Below are 15566 nucleotides of genomic sequence, written 5' to 3'. Positions count from 1 at the left end.
CAGCAGATCAGCAATTCAAAGAGTTGCCATCTCGCGAGTGTGTTTGCAGACAACAATAATTACAATGACCAAAATGGCAATTAGGCTGACTGTGAATCTGTCTGTCTTCAGCCCTCCCAGTTACGGTGACTGGCCGGCTTGAGTAAACCATAATTTGTTATCAGCTGTGGTTTCAGTTGCTGACGATGAAAAGCTGAAATTTTTAAAGGGGACTCCACATGCTCGTTTTCAGGTTCATACTTGTTTGGGGTTCCTACTAGAACATGGTTTCATACTTTAATGCTCAAAAAACAACATTGTTTTTCTCATACTGTCGTTCTGAATATACCTGTATCCACCCTCTGTCTGAAACGCTCCGTTTTAGCGCCTGTCTCTTTAAGCACCCCTCTTAAAAAAAGCCCAATCTGCTCTGCTTGGCTTGCGGGAAATATATGTTGCACTTTTGCAAACGTAGTTTTCAATAACAGGACTGGGTCTTCTTTCACATTTTGTAGGTTGCTCTTCACATACGCAAGTGTATTTGCAAAAGCACTGAAAATGTCAGTTATTCGTGATATGTCCCCTTTAAACCAAAGCATGTGGAACACACATTGCTTGTCTCAAAGGGATTTATAAATGTATCTTTCACTTTGTTATTTCCTGAACCTTCACCACACCCCTATCTTCTTGCATACACTTTTGTAGGAAACCGTGAGATAAGAGGCAGGAAGTTATGACACTGTACGTATTAAGCATGTTTGATCTTGTTGGGAACTTTCACCACCAGCGAGGGACAAGCTCTAATTGGCAATTAACACATTTCAGCAGCCTTTTTTTAGCACCATCTTGCACCATCTTGAGTTCATCAGCCTTGATGTCTGACCGTGTGAATGTTTTGTCTGAGAACACACTAAAGAAAGCCATACCATCTGTTCTTTAACATGCAATTAGCTTTTATTTTATTTTTTATTTTATGTCCCTATTTATGGATGTATTGATGCTCAAGAGTGTTGGGAAGCCAAATGAGGAAGGGAAAAAGCTTCAGTTTTTATTTGAAGTGACAAAAGCATATTTTAAGTTTCAGTGTGTAGGATTTTCATCTAGCAATAAGGTTGCAGATTGAAACCAACTGAAACTTCTCTTGTAGGCCAAGTGTGTAGGAGAACCGTAAAAGCTTTAAATCTTTCAGAGGTTCCTTAAAAAAGATTAATCATTACAATCTCTACCAATAATTTGAAATGGTACACACTTCCTGTCTCCAAAGTGAGCGTGGTCATTCCTTGTCGGTCTCTTCCCCCCTTCCCTCCGCCTCGTTTGGAAATGTGAACATTTTGTGGATGGATGAAAGCATTTTGGGTTGTATTTGCATAAAGAGTTTGCCAGGGCGTTCCCCAACGCTAGTTGTTGGATGTGTTTGTTGCTGAAACAGAAAGATCTCGACCAATGTTAATCTATCCAGATTTCTCGTTCTAAAAATCAGATTTCTCTCCTTTTTTGTCTCATTCATTCATTTACAAGTCTCTCTCTTTCTTGCTCCCGTTTTTTACTTCATCAGCCATTAGACTATGGCCGTTCACTGCAAGTTAACCTTACCAGATTTTGCATAATCTCTCCGAGTCAATCAGATGTGGCTGTCAAACTTAAAAAACAGTTTTCCTCTCTGCTGCTGTGAGATTATTTTGGTTTTTAATTAATACGACCATCTCCCAAACCATTCACCTCCAGTTTTCATTACATTACTTCACGAGCCTTTGAAGTTCTGTTCCCCATCCATGGACGCATTACTCAAAAGGCCTAGCATGCACAGGCCCAGGGGCCCAAATTGTCAGAATTTCCTCATGGCCTCCACCTACAAAATGTCACTCACAGAGGCTCGTACCAACCAGGATGACACGCAAAATGACAAGACATGAGATGCAAAACTGCTGCAAAGAAACAAAGTTAGACCACAAAGAGACTATTAGCAAATATGAAAAGGGGCAAAACAACAAAGCAACTAGAGACTCAAAATTACTACAAAAAAATGTCATTTACTACAGACCACTGTCTCATAAAAATGTTTGCGTTCAAGGTTGACGGTGAAACAAGTCAGGCGGTTCCAGAAAAGCAGTCAATCACTTATTTTTTGGTCTTCACACGTTCAGTTTGTACTGATAGACATACATCACGTCTTACATGTGCCAGAATCCTGCACCGCATCTGTTCCCACAACACGCCTGTCAGTAAACTTTATTTGATTATGTGTGATTATTTTATGATTATGCCAGAAGCATAAATCAAGCTTTCCAATCCTCGCTGCATCAATTCATGTAACCTCCATCTCCTCCACATTTGCTCAACTCACGATGAATTTGTTGACAGTGCGTCGAGGACCAAAGCATTAAGTGACATTAAATGTTCATGCTGGGGCTCTGCGGCGGTCCCATCAGCCAAATCCTCACATCTCATCGTCACATTTGCAACTTGGACGAATCAGGACATGTTGGAGTTGTTCAAGGGCCTTGGGTCTAATTGCCTCAATCAAAGCACATTTAGAGTGCCATCCCATCCAAGAGGCATGAATCATTTGATAAAAGAGCCCAGGAGCAATAAACTGTTCCTGCTGCCAGGCAGCGACAAGAGAGCAAACAGGGGAAAGTGAGAGTGTGTGTGTGTGTGTGTAGGTGTGTGTGTGTGTTGTTGCTCTGCAGATGGTGGGAAACCTGCTGGCTGCTCTTTTAAAGACGGGAAATTTTTAGAAATATGATCTGGTATGTGTGGTTGCTTACATTATTGTACATAATATTATGTTTTCACTGAATCAAATTTATTCAGAAATGCTTTCTGTCCACACACAAACACTTCAAAAATGCCCCCTCTTTAATCCTTGCACCACTCTCTCTCTCTGACAAACACTTCATTTTGGCATGGCATGGCTTTTTCCTCTTTATTGACACTGCCGTCCTGGCTTCTGGCTGTTTGCTCTGCTGCAGGTGTTTCTCTGATGCTGCTCCGTCACGCAGCCTTTCATTACAAGAAGGTGGAGACGCTCAGACAGACATTCAGATGGAGACAGAGAAGGACTGAAAAGATGATCGCGGTCTATTCAGACAGAGTGAGGCAGAAACAAAGCAAGAAAGAGGCTCATGCACAGACTGAAGTTTGGAGATCTTTTAATATAGGTCGATAAAACAATTAGTTCATGAGAGAGCTGAACTGGCGGCCCTAGCTCCTAAACATAATGTGAATCACGCTTGGAGGGAAACGTATTTTGTAGTGGGTTACGTTTGCTTTTGACGTATCACAAATACATTTCAAAAGAGTCAACAGAATTCCAAGTGGTCAGGGTGATAGATGGGTCAAAACCTTCAGGGATTAGTGCAGTTTTGTTGCCATAACAACCATCTTCGTTTATTGATTTTCTGTTTTGTTCAGATTTCATTTCAAGCCAAACCCTGATGTGTGTTTTATTTTTTACTAAATCTAACCAAATAGTTTTATTGCCTTTGTAGCATTTTTTTTGTTCGGATTTGTTTCAATTCACAACGTTCATCACATGTTTCAAACTGTTTCAAACTGTTTCAAACTGCAACTGTAATCTGAGAGAAAACATTTTGTCCCCTTGAAATGTTATAAAGAGTGGTATGGGAACTACATTTCGTAGAAGAGCTTAGGCAGAGCCTCAGTTTACCTGGCTAGATAATAACATATTGATTATTATTATCATAATCTAATATATTCATGTCTAGATAAAATGGATTAGAGAATAAAGAAAAATACTTTATCATGAAGCCCTCCCTCCAGCTAAAAAAAAGTAACAACAAAATGTCTTTTAATACCACCTTTAAATGGAAAGGTCTTATCAAAAATTGATGAATGCTGTTTGTGTCTTGTGTATTTCAACGACACACTGAGTAACAAGACATTTGCAGATAAATAAAGGTCATCTCAATGAGCTCAGATTTATAAAAGATTTATGATGTGAACTATCTTAAGAGCGATCGTAAAACTTCAGTCATTGGTGAGGACTTGTCTCATACAAAGTTCCAATCGATGGCACCATCTCCTCCAAGTTTAATGGTTCACCGTTTAGCCTTGTTGACATTTAAAGTTCACTCTTGCCGTCACTATTTAGGGCAGACATCCATGGTCATTAATGAAAAAAAAAAAGATAATGTATTGTCCATGGCGCCAGGGTGGAGTCCAGGGGGGAAAGCACTTACCCACCATGAACCTTCAAGGGATTGTTGACATGCATTTCAGACAACAGTAGGAGTTTGTGCAGACAAAAATGGTATTGGAAATTAGAAAATGTTGTCCTCACTTCCTGTTATTTTCATTTCATTTTGAAATTTAAATACCTGATTTGTCCCGCAAAAAACAGGCTCTTGGGCTTTGCCATTTCTGAGCTAAATCAGATCTCACACAGAATTTGGTATGAAGTTCAAATGAGAGGATCATCTGCATGATAACCTTCACCAGAATCATAACAGAAACTAAAACTGAAAGGCGTTATGGTCCAGAAAACCAACAAAAAGGCACTTCGATGTTATCGATATTGACTGATGGGTTCAGCATTCAGAGATTCTTAAAAGAACAACAATCGTTTTACACAAATCAAATCCAGTTTATATGTCATAAATCCCAGTCAGGCTGTGTAAATAGTCACACATGTCTTGGAGGAGCTTTGAGAGGATGTCACAGCTTGCAGATTATGTTCGAAAAATGTGTAAAGCCTTCACAAGAGATGTGGAGTTTGAAAGGCATAAGTAAAGTCTCACTAAAATTCAGAGAGATGCAGACAGAAGGGCCTATAATATGAGTTGGACCGATATATCCAGGATGTCCAACTGATTCAGCAGTGGAAACAGGTTAAAAAGATGATTGGCCAATCTGTGTTAAAAAGGCGGGACTTAGAACCAGGTCATTTGCCATGCCTCATCACATTTAAAAGGATTCAGTTTTATTTACATTTTCAATTCATTCAGCACACAAGGTAGCATCAAAAAGAAAAAGTAAGGGTGAGAGGAAAATCAAAAAAGAACACAAATCCAAAATCAATACAGGGAGTGAAATGATTCACACTGCAGTCCACGTAAGTCTAACCTCTTTAACATTCCAGTGAAACACACAGTTACCCTCAAGTCCATTTTATACACAGCGGGCCACATGAAGATCACGGTATTTGATGACAGTTGTCCCTGAAGAGGACGAGGAGCCGGAGGTTGCCCCTCTCCGATTGGCTGATTGCGGCGCTCTGATTAGCTACTTAAGTAAACATGGGATTATTTTATGGTCGCCTCACCTCTTCACCAACCTACAGCTTGACCTCGACACCCCTCTGCGGTTTCTCTCTCCACCCTCGCCTTCATTCTCCGTTGTGTGGTTCCTGATTGGTCCTGTTTTCATGTGGTTTGCGGTTCTCCACTGTGTGTAATCAGCTGGTGAGTCGTGACCTTGCGTTGTTGAAGAAATTGTTCAATTCAGTGCGGGTTACAATCCACTACCTCCAAAAAGAGAAACAAAACATGCATTTAGATTACACAAGAAAGCTGTCTGTTTTTTTTGCTTTTATGATGCAAATTTTGGTGGAAATTGGATTTTGGTCTCAATAGAGGACAGCAGCAGCCTCTTTTCCTCTCAAATTGATTTGTCTCATGAAAGCTGCTGTGAGGAGTCTACTCTAGTTTTCATCCAATTAGTGTTGGTTTTATAGCATAACATCATTTGGTAATTTGAACATGAAAAGTCTGTGCAGTCAGGTCTATCTAGCCAATAGGATCAATGCATTAAATCTGGTCTGTCTACTGGCAATACATTTAAAAAGCAGATCCTCAAAAAGACAAAAAATAATGAATTCAAGATCCATTCTATAAGTAGTTCAACCAAAAGGCTTTGATTCCTTTCCTGATTTCTTACTACAAACCAATGCATAACCATTCACTGTTTCAGTATTCATGTATAAATGGATGTCTGACTGGGTATGAAAACTCAATGCATTTTTTGACCCAAATAAAATATTTCCATTGCATCGAATATCCGAAAACTGACAAGTATTGAAAGCGGTCACCGGGAAAAAAACGTTGATATTGTATGTTTCTGCAGACCACATTCGGTCAGAGCAAGTGAGAAAGCGTATGTTACGGCGTATAATAATAATAATATAATAATAATAATAATAATAATAATAATAATAATAAACAAGTGAGTCCACTTAAAAGGTATGATATGCATCAATGTCCTAAAAAACAACGTATAAACAAAAATAACCGCTCTCAATCTCCACTCATGAACCACTAGAAGCGTGTTAAGTAGGTAATCTTGGCACTCAGAGTCTGATTCAAAGCGTCAGAGAACAGGTTCTTACATCGCTGTGTGTTTTTATGTAAATCCGTGTGTGTGTGTGTGTGTGTGTTCATGCGTTTCCCACGTCGGTCTCTCTGCTGTGTGCTGCTTTATCGGACCGTTTCAGTGACACAGCAGCATTCATTGAAAACCCAGAACCTTTGTGACACAATCAGAATATAACGTTATTTTCTTCTCATTCCTGGCTTTGTCCTCCCTAACTGTGCTCCCTTTCTTCATTCAGTCTCTAGCACACTTGAGCAGCGTTGTGCTCTCTATCTCTTTCTCTCACTTGGTTGCTTGTTTTGCTCTGGAGAGGAGGAATGAATTATGAACGCTGCGTTTTCAGACCAAAGCGACAATGTGACTAGAATATATAACTTTAAGGGTAGATGGATCAAAAACCACTGTTCGTGTCAGAATCAGAATCAGCTTTATTTGCCAAGTATTCGTATGCATACAAGGAATTTGACTTAGTTTTTTTCGGTCGCTCTCAGCATACATACATAGAAATAGACAAATAAAAGACAGAAAACAAGGACAGCAAAGTAGGATAAGGGTGTAAAACCCGTGTGAAACCAAAAATAAACATTAACTTTATGCTTGTTACGTAATGTTATGTAAGAAAGTGGTTATTTGTTTACAGTGGTTACGAATAACCACCATAAATAAATAATATATATTCTTTTTTTTACCATATCTAAATACCTTGTTGCCTTAAATGAACCAATCCTTTCAAAACGTTTACCACGTGGCATTGTGAGTTTCTGCAAGTGTGACACAAGGCTGGTATGAAACGGATTTATTTATTTTTTGTTCTGAAATGTTCAATGGATCCTTTAGTTTGCAGAAACATAATATGACAACTTTTTTTCTGGTGACTGGGTTGTTGAAAGATGGGAAAGAAAACTCAGATTAGTAATCTCATCTGTTCTTTTATCAGATAATTCTTGATTTAAATCATTTTATTTAGACCAATTTCTCTTACAGCGGGTAATGGTTAACAAACGTTAAAGAAAATGATCTAACGACTCCCAGCCCTACTTTTATAAAAGTATTTATGGTTTTGTAATTATGATTTCACTTCAACTTCTTCAAACCACATTTTCTTCAGATGATCTGAAATTAAAACGTGTTCAAAGTTAATGTATTGAGGGAAATTGAAGGCACTGGGTTCAGAACAGCCATGAATGAGGTCTTCTTCTGAATATCTTCTATGTTCCTCAGCAACACAAGCACGACACTTTTCATATTGTAGGAATACAGCAAAAAAAAAAATAAAAAAGATCTTAACAGCAACTTGGCCATAAAAAAAAAACCCCGCTGCCAGCATTGCTTGTCTTGAGCGCAGCAACATCGGTGTATTTCTGTCATGGCATCTCTCAGGAGAAAGGAGACTTTGAAGAAGAGAGCTCGCCTCGCAGGAGGTTTGAAGTGGCAGACTACTGACGACCAACGCGCTCTGTTGTTAGATCTGCGGGGCCTTTGATGGTGGGCAAGAGGCTCTCTTGTTTCCTGTGCCATGTCGAGGAGGGATGACGGCACTAATCTAGACACACTTCCCCTCCAGTGCTGGCACTTTGAAGACCCCGGTCTGTTTGAGAGATTATTATGATTTGGGGTTCATTTCCTGGGAGGGGTCCCGTCATTGTCAACGAACCTCCCCATACTGTACACACACACACACACACACACACACACACACACACAAGTAGAAATATACACACACACACACACACACACACACACACACACTTTTTACAACCCGCAACCCACAGCCAGTGTCTTTCATCGCGCGTTGCCATGGTAACTGAAAGCACACTCAGCTCCTTGGCAGTTGTCACCATCTCTGTATATTAAAAAAGGTGCAAAAGTCCCGAAGGAAAAAGCTCGGCAACCTTGTTTCCTGTTACAAAATCTTATCTGCGCTCCCCGCTGTCAATCATAAATTAGATTTTTTTTTTTGAATACAGTCCTGTTTATCATGAAGATGCAATATTTTCTAAAGCAAATTTTTCAGAGATGCGATGTGCTCGAATTCATCTCAATTTCAAATACAGTCAAGTCCAGATAATGTGTTTTTTGTTTTGCAGTCTCTTTATCTTGACAGGGTGGGAGGCTGCACTGGGTTTACAGCAGAGATCGAGGTTGTGTTGACTCTGACACAAAGAAAGCTGCATTCCTGTGGCTCTGGACGTGTGAGCGAGCAGGGCCCCGACCCGGGTCTGGTGGGCTGGAGGTCTCTTTCCAGTGGCTCCTGTGCACTCATGGGTAGTGGCTTCCTGCGACGTTTCCTGTCAAAAAGGGCTTTCGGGGCAGCGGTTATAGCCCTGTGGGAGGAATGTGAGAGATGCCAAATGAGTTGGCTACAGACCCGGGCTAGCAAGTGTTTACACAGCGTTATTTTTATGGGTTGTTCTTGTCAAGAGATTTGCACAACCTGTGGGAAAATATAGGGAATGTTACAAAGTAGTAAAGGTCTAATCTGTTCAAACAAATAGTTATTTATTAGGTAGCACTATTACTGTAGCATTGTGCATTTTAAAAATACAGTGTGACTTACTGGGACACGCAACACTTAATGATGGTTATCCTGTCTTACTGGGAACAATTGTGAGTCTGTCATTTTTTTATCAAGTGGGAGTTGTTGGTCTCTCAGATTTAAGGCATTATAGTTTAAAGCTACAACCAGGAACTTTAATCTTGTGTTGGTTTTGGCGACCCCTGTGGACAAAAGTAGCAGTGTTTCCAGAGTCCCTTCAGAAAACCTCTCATTTTACTGCATAAGTTTCTGACAGTCTGGCCTGTGCAGTACTGGTTATGGTCTGTACGTTGTGGGCTGTTCTCTAGCATTGACCCTGCTGGAGTCTGAGCTGAAAAATGACAGGAGGTGCTACTGTAGCATATCTCACTCTATTTGTGGAAGTTTGAACTTTGTGTGTATAAATTGACTCAAAATAAATAGTTGCATCCTCCCAAGGAAGGATATACTAAGTCTTCAGGGATCTCTTCAGGATCCCAGGATAAGAAGAGAAGAATCTGGGAAAAAAACTGTAAACTTTAAACAAAATTCTTACTCGGTGGGCAAACTGCTTGAGGCTGGTAGCACAGGAAGTGAGGGGAGTGGTGTGTTTGTGCAGTGAGATTGGTCAGAGCTCACAATGGAGCCTGGCTGTGTGTTGTCTGGAAGGGCAGCGTCGTTAATCATCCACTAGGATTAAAACTTTATTTTCACTTAAATGTATTCACAATGAAAACTGAAACTAATCCCCGAATTGACTTTGTTCTCAAAATGTAATTTAAAAAACTAAATTGACTGTTTATGAAAAAAGATTTAGAAGATGAGCCAGTGAAACTCAATGTTTGAACATAATTAACAGTTTAACACTCAAGTCCCCAATTTAAAATGGATATATGGCATACAAGTCCACACTGCCTTTCATTTTAGATAAACTGCTAAATATTTATGTGAAGAAACTCCATATTTGAAACTATATTATACAGTGTGTACCGTTGAAGCTTCATGTTTTCCTTTTGGTCTGCAAACCCATTTATGAAAATGGGTTTTCACTGCAATTGTTTTAGCCCAAACTATGAGAACATATACTGCATATCAAAAATAAGGCTTTTATTCCTAGCGGGTGTCAGGTGATTGACAGGAAGTAAAGAGCTTTTCAACAAGACTGGTGTTCAAGACCAGTGTCCCAAACTAGTGCTGCTCTTTTGGGGTTGTTTTAAGCTACGTTTGTAATGTTATTTCTGTACGTATTTCCCTTATTTACGTACTTGACTGTGACTGATTCACGGTAAAAACGTGGCATAATAATGAAACCTGAATAGCCTAAAATGCGTAAGTATGTCACGCGTAAATGTTGTGCCATTAACTGTATGTGCCTTCAATGAGATCAGGTTGAACCACGAGATGATGTTTAGTTTAAGAGCAAAAAGCTGCTCACGTCAAATTATTACATCAATAACAACATTCACTTGCATTCAGCACTGATATAAACTGGGTGTAAACTCCAGCAGGAACAATGGAAAGTTAACCTTGAAACTGGTCTTACTGGCAGTTATAAAGGGCAGGTCCCATCTCTCTCCTTTACTCTGGAATTAATTCGATTGGTGATCACGTGCTTGAGCATTATTACGCTATGCTCTTGTACAATTGGCAGTGCTTTCTTTGTCTGTGGTGTACATAATGTCATCATCAACCTCACTTAGGAATGTCCTGAGTGAATGATGATCTCGATCCTTTTTTCTTTTAACCATCTGATGGGATTGCTCTGGACACACATCAGAAAATAAATGCCATGTGCATTAAAGGAAACAAAATGTCCAATGTGTTTGAAAAAGTCCATGTTGTTATGATAATAGGCTGATGATTTTTTTCCTTTCACATTACTGATTTAGACCCTCTGTCCCTTTAGATATCATGCTTTCAGCTGTGCTCCCTCTTATAGTTGAAGGTGATTTGTTTCAGGGGGATTCGGAGCGGTCATGCACTGCATTTGGTTATGGAGGAAATGGGACTGTGTGTAAAATGTTCCTTTATATTCACCTATTTCAGTCAGGCATTTCCTGCTACAGTCCGCTGACATTTCTGTTTGACACAATGGGCTGAAAAGCACATTGCCTTAGTACAACAGGGAATTAGAGTACCTCAGAAGGACAAGAAGTTCAACTCTGAAAAGCTGGACAATGAGAGATAAGCGGCTTAGGGCGGAGTTCAAGCTAAAAGTAGTGGAACAAGGTGGAGATCTAATGACCGATTTGCATCTGGTGTCCTGTTTCACAAATATATATTTTTATGGCTGTAGAAAGTACTTTGTAAGGGCAATTGAAGTACTTACTTAACAATAAAGTTGTAAAACTTTTAGTTTAGTTTAGACGACAAAACTACTAGGTTAAGGTTAGAAAAAACTTCATGGTTTGTGTCAAGATAATTAACAAAGTGTAACGACGTAGCGTAACGACGTAGTGTAACGACGTAGTGTAACGACGTAGTGTAACGACGTAGTGCAACGACGTAGCGTAACGACGTAGTGCAACGACGTAGTGTAGCGTAACGACGTAGCGTGAACATGCAACATGAAAAATGATAATTGTTAATAACAATCAATTGTTGATAACTGTTTTTGTGGTGTGAGGTTTTGGTTCTGATGGACCCGACCTCCTGTAAGAGAGAAGGGACTCAAAGAGTTTGTGTCCAGGGTGAGAGGGGTCGACTTCAATCTTTCTTGCCCGCCTCAGGTTCCTGGAGTCAAACAAGTCGTGGAGTGACGGTAGATTGCAGCGTATCATTCGCTCCCAGCAGAGCGAATGATACGCTGCAGTCACCACAAAGTCTGCCAATTATCTACGAAGCCCAGATCATTTGCTGGACAGTACCTCAACAGTCAGCGACGGAACATTTCATCACTGGTCAGGTTTGTTGGAGGTGGCCAGAGAAAACGTCTATGCGTATGTACGCATCGACTCTTTATTATCTTTAGTGAGCTCCGATTGGCGTAATCCTTTGTTATTACAGTGGACCTTATATTCATTTAGGACTAAAGTGGTTAAATTCAATTCAATTTTATTTGTAAAGCCAAACATCACATATCACAAATTTGCCTCAGAGAGCTTAACAATCTTACATCATTACACTCATATCATAGTACCACTCACACTGTTTAGAGGACAGTTGAAATAAGTAAAGAGACACCAAAGCAATTAAAGATTGTGGCAAACATGTCAGAGGGAAACAAAGACGAATCAGAATGCCGTGGTGAATAAATAGTTAACAAGGACATTCAAGTCAAAAATACTTCACATTCGTCAAGGGACAATTTAAGGTCCAAATGTCATGATTGTTAAAACCCTTTCAACAAAATTGTTGTCTTCCCGGAAACTCTCTGCAAGAATGTGGCTTTTTTGTTTTCCAAATGCAGTGATGTGCTCTGTTTTTCCATTAGCTCTGACCCTCACATTATCTCCCTCCCTCGGGTGAGGCGGCATGGCGTAAACATCACCCCCTGTAGGGCCGATGACATCACTGTCTTATCTGTCCGCCCCCTCCCTTGGACTCCAGTCAAGGTCTTAATTATAACTTTGCTGAAGCCATTTCGCAGTGGAGATGAACACCCCCCCCCCTGCAGACAGTAAACAAACAAGTGGCTACTTTCATGATGTATCATCACAAAAGTTGATTGCTTCACATAATTGGTTGCAGCCAACAGTAAACAGCAATTATTGCACCAGAGACTCTTCTATGTCTTTGATACATATAATTCACGAGCTCTTTCACCACAAAAGCTTCATTTCTATTAATGTGCCTGTAAATATAAGTCTACAATGGGCTTTGTGTAGTTTATTATTGATTTTATATCATTTTAGAATAATCATGCCACTAAAGCGTCAGAGAGATTTGAGAAGTTGGATAAACAGCTCTGTGAAAAGTGAGAAAAACCATCTACGGTACACAAGGCCCACTGTCCAGGAGACGTGAACACTTCCTCTATCGGCCTGTCCAGAACACAGAGGAGGAGTTTAGACATCGGACTGACGATGCCAAACCCCCTTGACAGAAGAACAATATGAGCCAGCTGCCTGCTGGTGAACAATAGGTTTAAAACATAACGCCTTCCTCTCTTACAGTCCTCTGAAACCTGTTTGTCACAATGAGCGAGAGTAGACGTAAAGCTGGAATGCGATCGCCCTCTCTGATAAGGTGAAGAGTAAACAGATTAATACCAAGGAACTAACTGTCTGGGAGAGAAAGCCCTCAAACAGAAGTTGGTTTCATTTGTATTTCTGTGCGTTTGGCCTCAAGCATGTTGTGAGGCTTTGGAAATGTGTCAAAAGTGTTTCCTTTAATATAACACACAGAGGTGACATTGTTACTTGAAAGTTTTTGAGTAATTACAGTTGATTTAACCACACCTACAGAAACTTGGCAACCTGTGATAAGAAAAGCAATACAGATTAGATTCAAGTAGATTCAACTCTTTTGGGGTTTATCAACTGGGGTCGACCAAATTTGATGAAATATGCAAGAGGTTTGAGGGAATGCAAATTCAGAATTAAAATGCATGGATAATGTGTGGACATCACATGGACAGGGTATTTACTTAGATTCACCTTTGAATGAAAATGATTATTACTGGTAGCTCTGTCAGCACTGTTGCCATAGTTTGCACTGTTGAGAACTGTTTGGAGGCAATCCCTCAATTATAGATATCTCTGAATTCCATGTGGAGCTCTCTCAAGTCCAACAAATGTGATTTATGCATTACCTTCCTCACAAAAAATGTGCAGAGCTGAATTTGGGGATATTTTAGAACCATCATAGCAACGTCCATATCTGCTATTATAGCAAGTCTTTATTTCCCTGCCTTTTGCTAGCACATTGCTACTTTTCTTAGTGTACTATCGAGATCAACTGTCAATCATTGGAACAGGTTGAAAACACCTCATGTAAGATTTGTTTATGATATATTTCTAATTAATAGACAAAGACAAATGAGAATAAAAGTAATTATACAGAAACTATTATTTTATCTTTATTTTACCTCACCAGTCTGTCAGACAAACCTCAACCAAATCTGTCACCTTTAACATTTATTTGATAAAAACAATCCAATTTCTGCTATTCTGAGTCCATAGAGGAACATGATTTCTTACCAGTAATCCTACAAATCAGACACGGTGCTGCTTTTGGCCAAACTGCCAAAAATATGAGGTAACTCTACATGTAACGTCCAGTTCGACTAACTCAAAGAATGTTGGCTCTCCGCCTGTGAAATCAAATTGCTAATGAGTTTGTCCACCACATGTGTGTATTCACCTCTCACTCTCACATTGTCTTTGCTCTGCTTTATTTGGCTGTGAGTGCTGCGCTTCAGGATGTGATGTCAGGACGGACGTAGGGAGCACCTGTCGATTTACGCACAAAGGCAGGGAGCGAGCCGATAGGTTCACGACCCCTACCGGCTGCTGCCTCTTAGGTACCCCCCCCCCACACACACACACACACACACACACACACACACACACACTGTATGTAACTGCAGAGGCACCGTGGAGCGCCTCTCTGCAGAGTGAGCCATATTAAAGTGTGGTATCTGCAGTCCTCCTTCAGTCTATTTCACACACTCAAAGAACACTGCAGACTCTCTCCCTCAGCAATCAGAGGAAGCTGGTAGCAGAGGTGCTTCGACTCCCAACAGGAAACTCCCTCCATTGTTCTTCACTGGTAGCTAGCCCACACCCACAGACTGGCCTCGCGTTAAAATGTCATTTTTACACCATCTTTCATTGCTTGGAAAGGCTTGAGTTTCAATATAGCCCTCGTTGTCCCATTTTACGTTCCATGTTTCCATATAAGGCATTTAGCTGACAGTGTAAACACAGACCTGCTTTAGAGAGATGTACAGTACGAGTATGACGTCTTCTGACATGAAGAAAAAATGTTGGTTAATGTGAATTTGGCTTTGGTGATTCTAAAAATCAAGGTGTTTTTTGTTTTTATCGATAAGGAATTCCAATTTTTAGAATTCAAATACTTTTTAGATAAGCTAACCCCTTCACGATAGTGTTTTTCTCATTAAGTTATGCACTGTAATCTCCATGTTGTGTTGACAGCAGAGGATGGCTGGGATTATTTTTTTTTTTTTTTTTGGGGGGGGGGGGGGGGCTAGTTTTCAGGCCCCTGTAACCAGCAAAAAAACCAGTCAAAACATACAGTGAAGGTAGCATTAGAGATATGTATTGTCGTGTGTACTGTAATTTTACATTTATCATAAATAGGAAAAAACAAAGTTCACCAACATCAATCCAACTCTCCTCTATAAATGAATTCCCATAAATTCTGTAAAAGAACTTGTGAGTTTTTGCATAGGGGGGCACCTAGTTTAATATACTAAATAGAAATACGGTCTTGTGTCAGTGTCATATCATTCCCATTTGCTTTCCTCATCTTCAGACTGAATAAACATTAATCTACATCTTGAACACATTCTCCAGGGCTTTTGCCAATCAAGCAGCTTGATTCAACACATGAAGATTTCAAGAGACAGAGTGCCCACCATCTTTTTACACAGTACAAAGCCCTTCATGTTTACAGTAAGTGGGTGAGTGTGCTTAATGGAAATTCAGCTTGTGGAAAATGTTAAAATCAACTGGAGGCGGCAGAAGATTTAAAAGGAGAAGACATGACATAAATGTAGCTGGTTAAACATTCAGCTTTCCCTCTTTTGTCCTCAAATTGATGACGTTGTCAAGCT

Source organism: Anoplopoma fimbria, chromosome 19 (genome assembly GCF_027596085.1).
Source record: "Anoplopoma fimbria isolate UVic2021 breed Golden Eagle Sablefish chromosome 19, Afim_UVic_2022, whole genome shotgun sequence".
NCBI lineage: Eukaryota > Metazoa > Chordata > Actinopteri > Perciformes > Anoplopomatidae > Anoplopoma > Anoplopoma fimbria.
The sequence above is the reverse complement of the archived record's forward strand: the minus strand, read 5'-3'. Positions refer to the sequence as shown.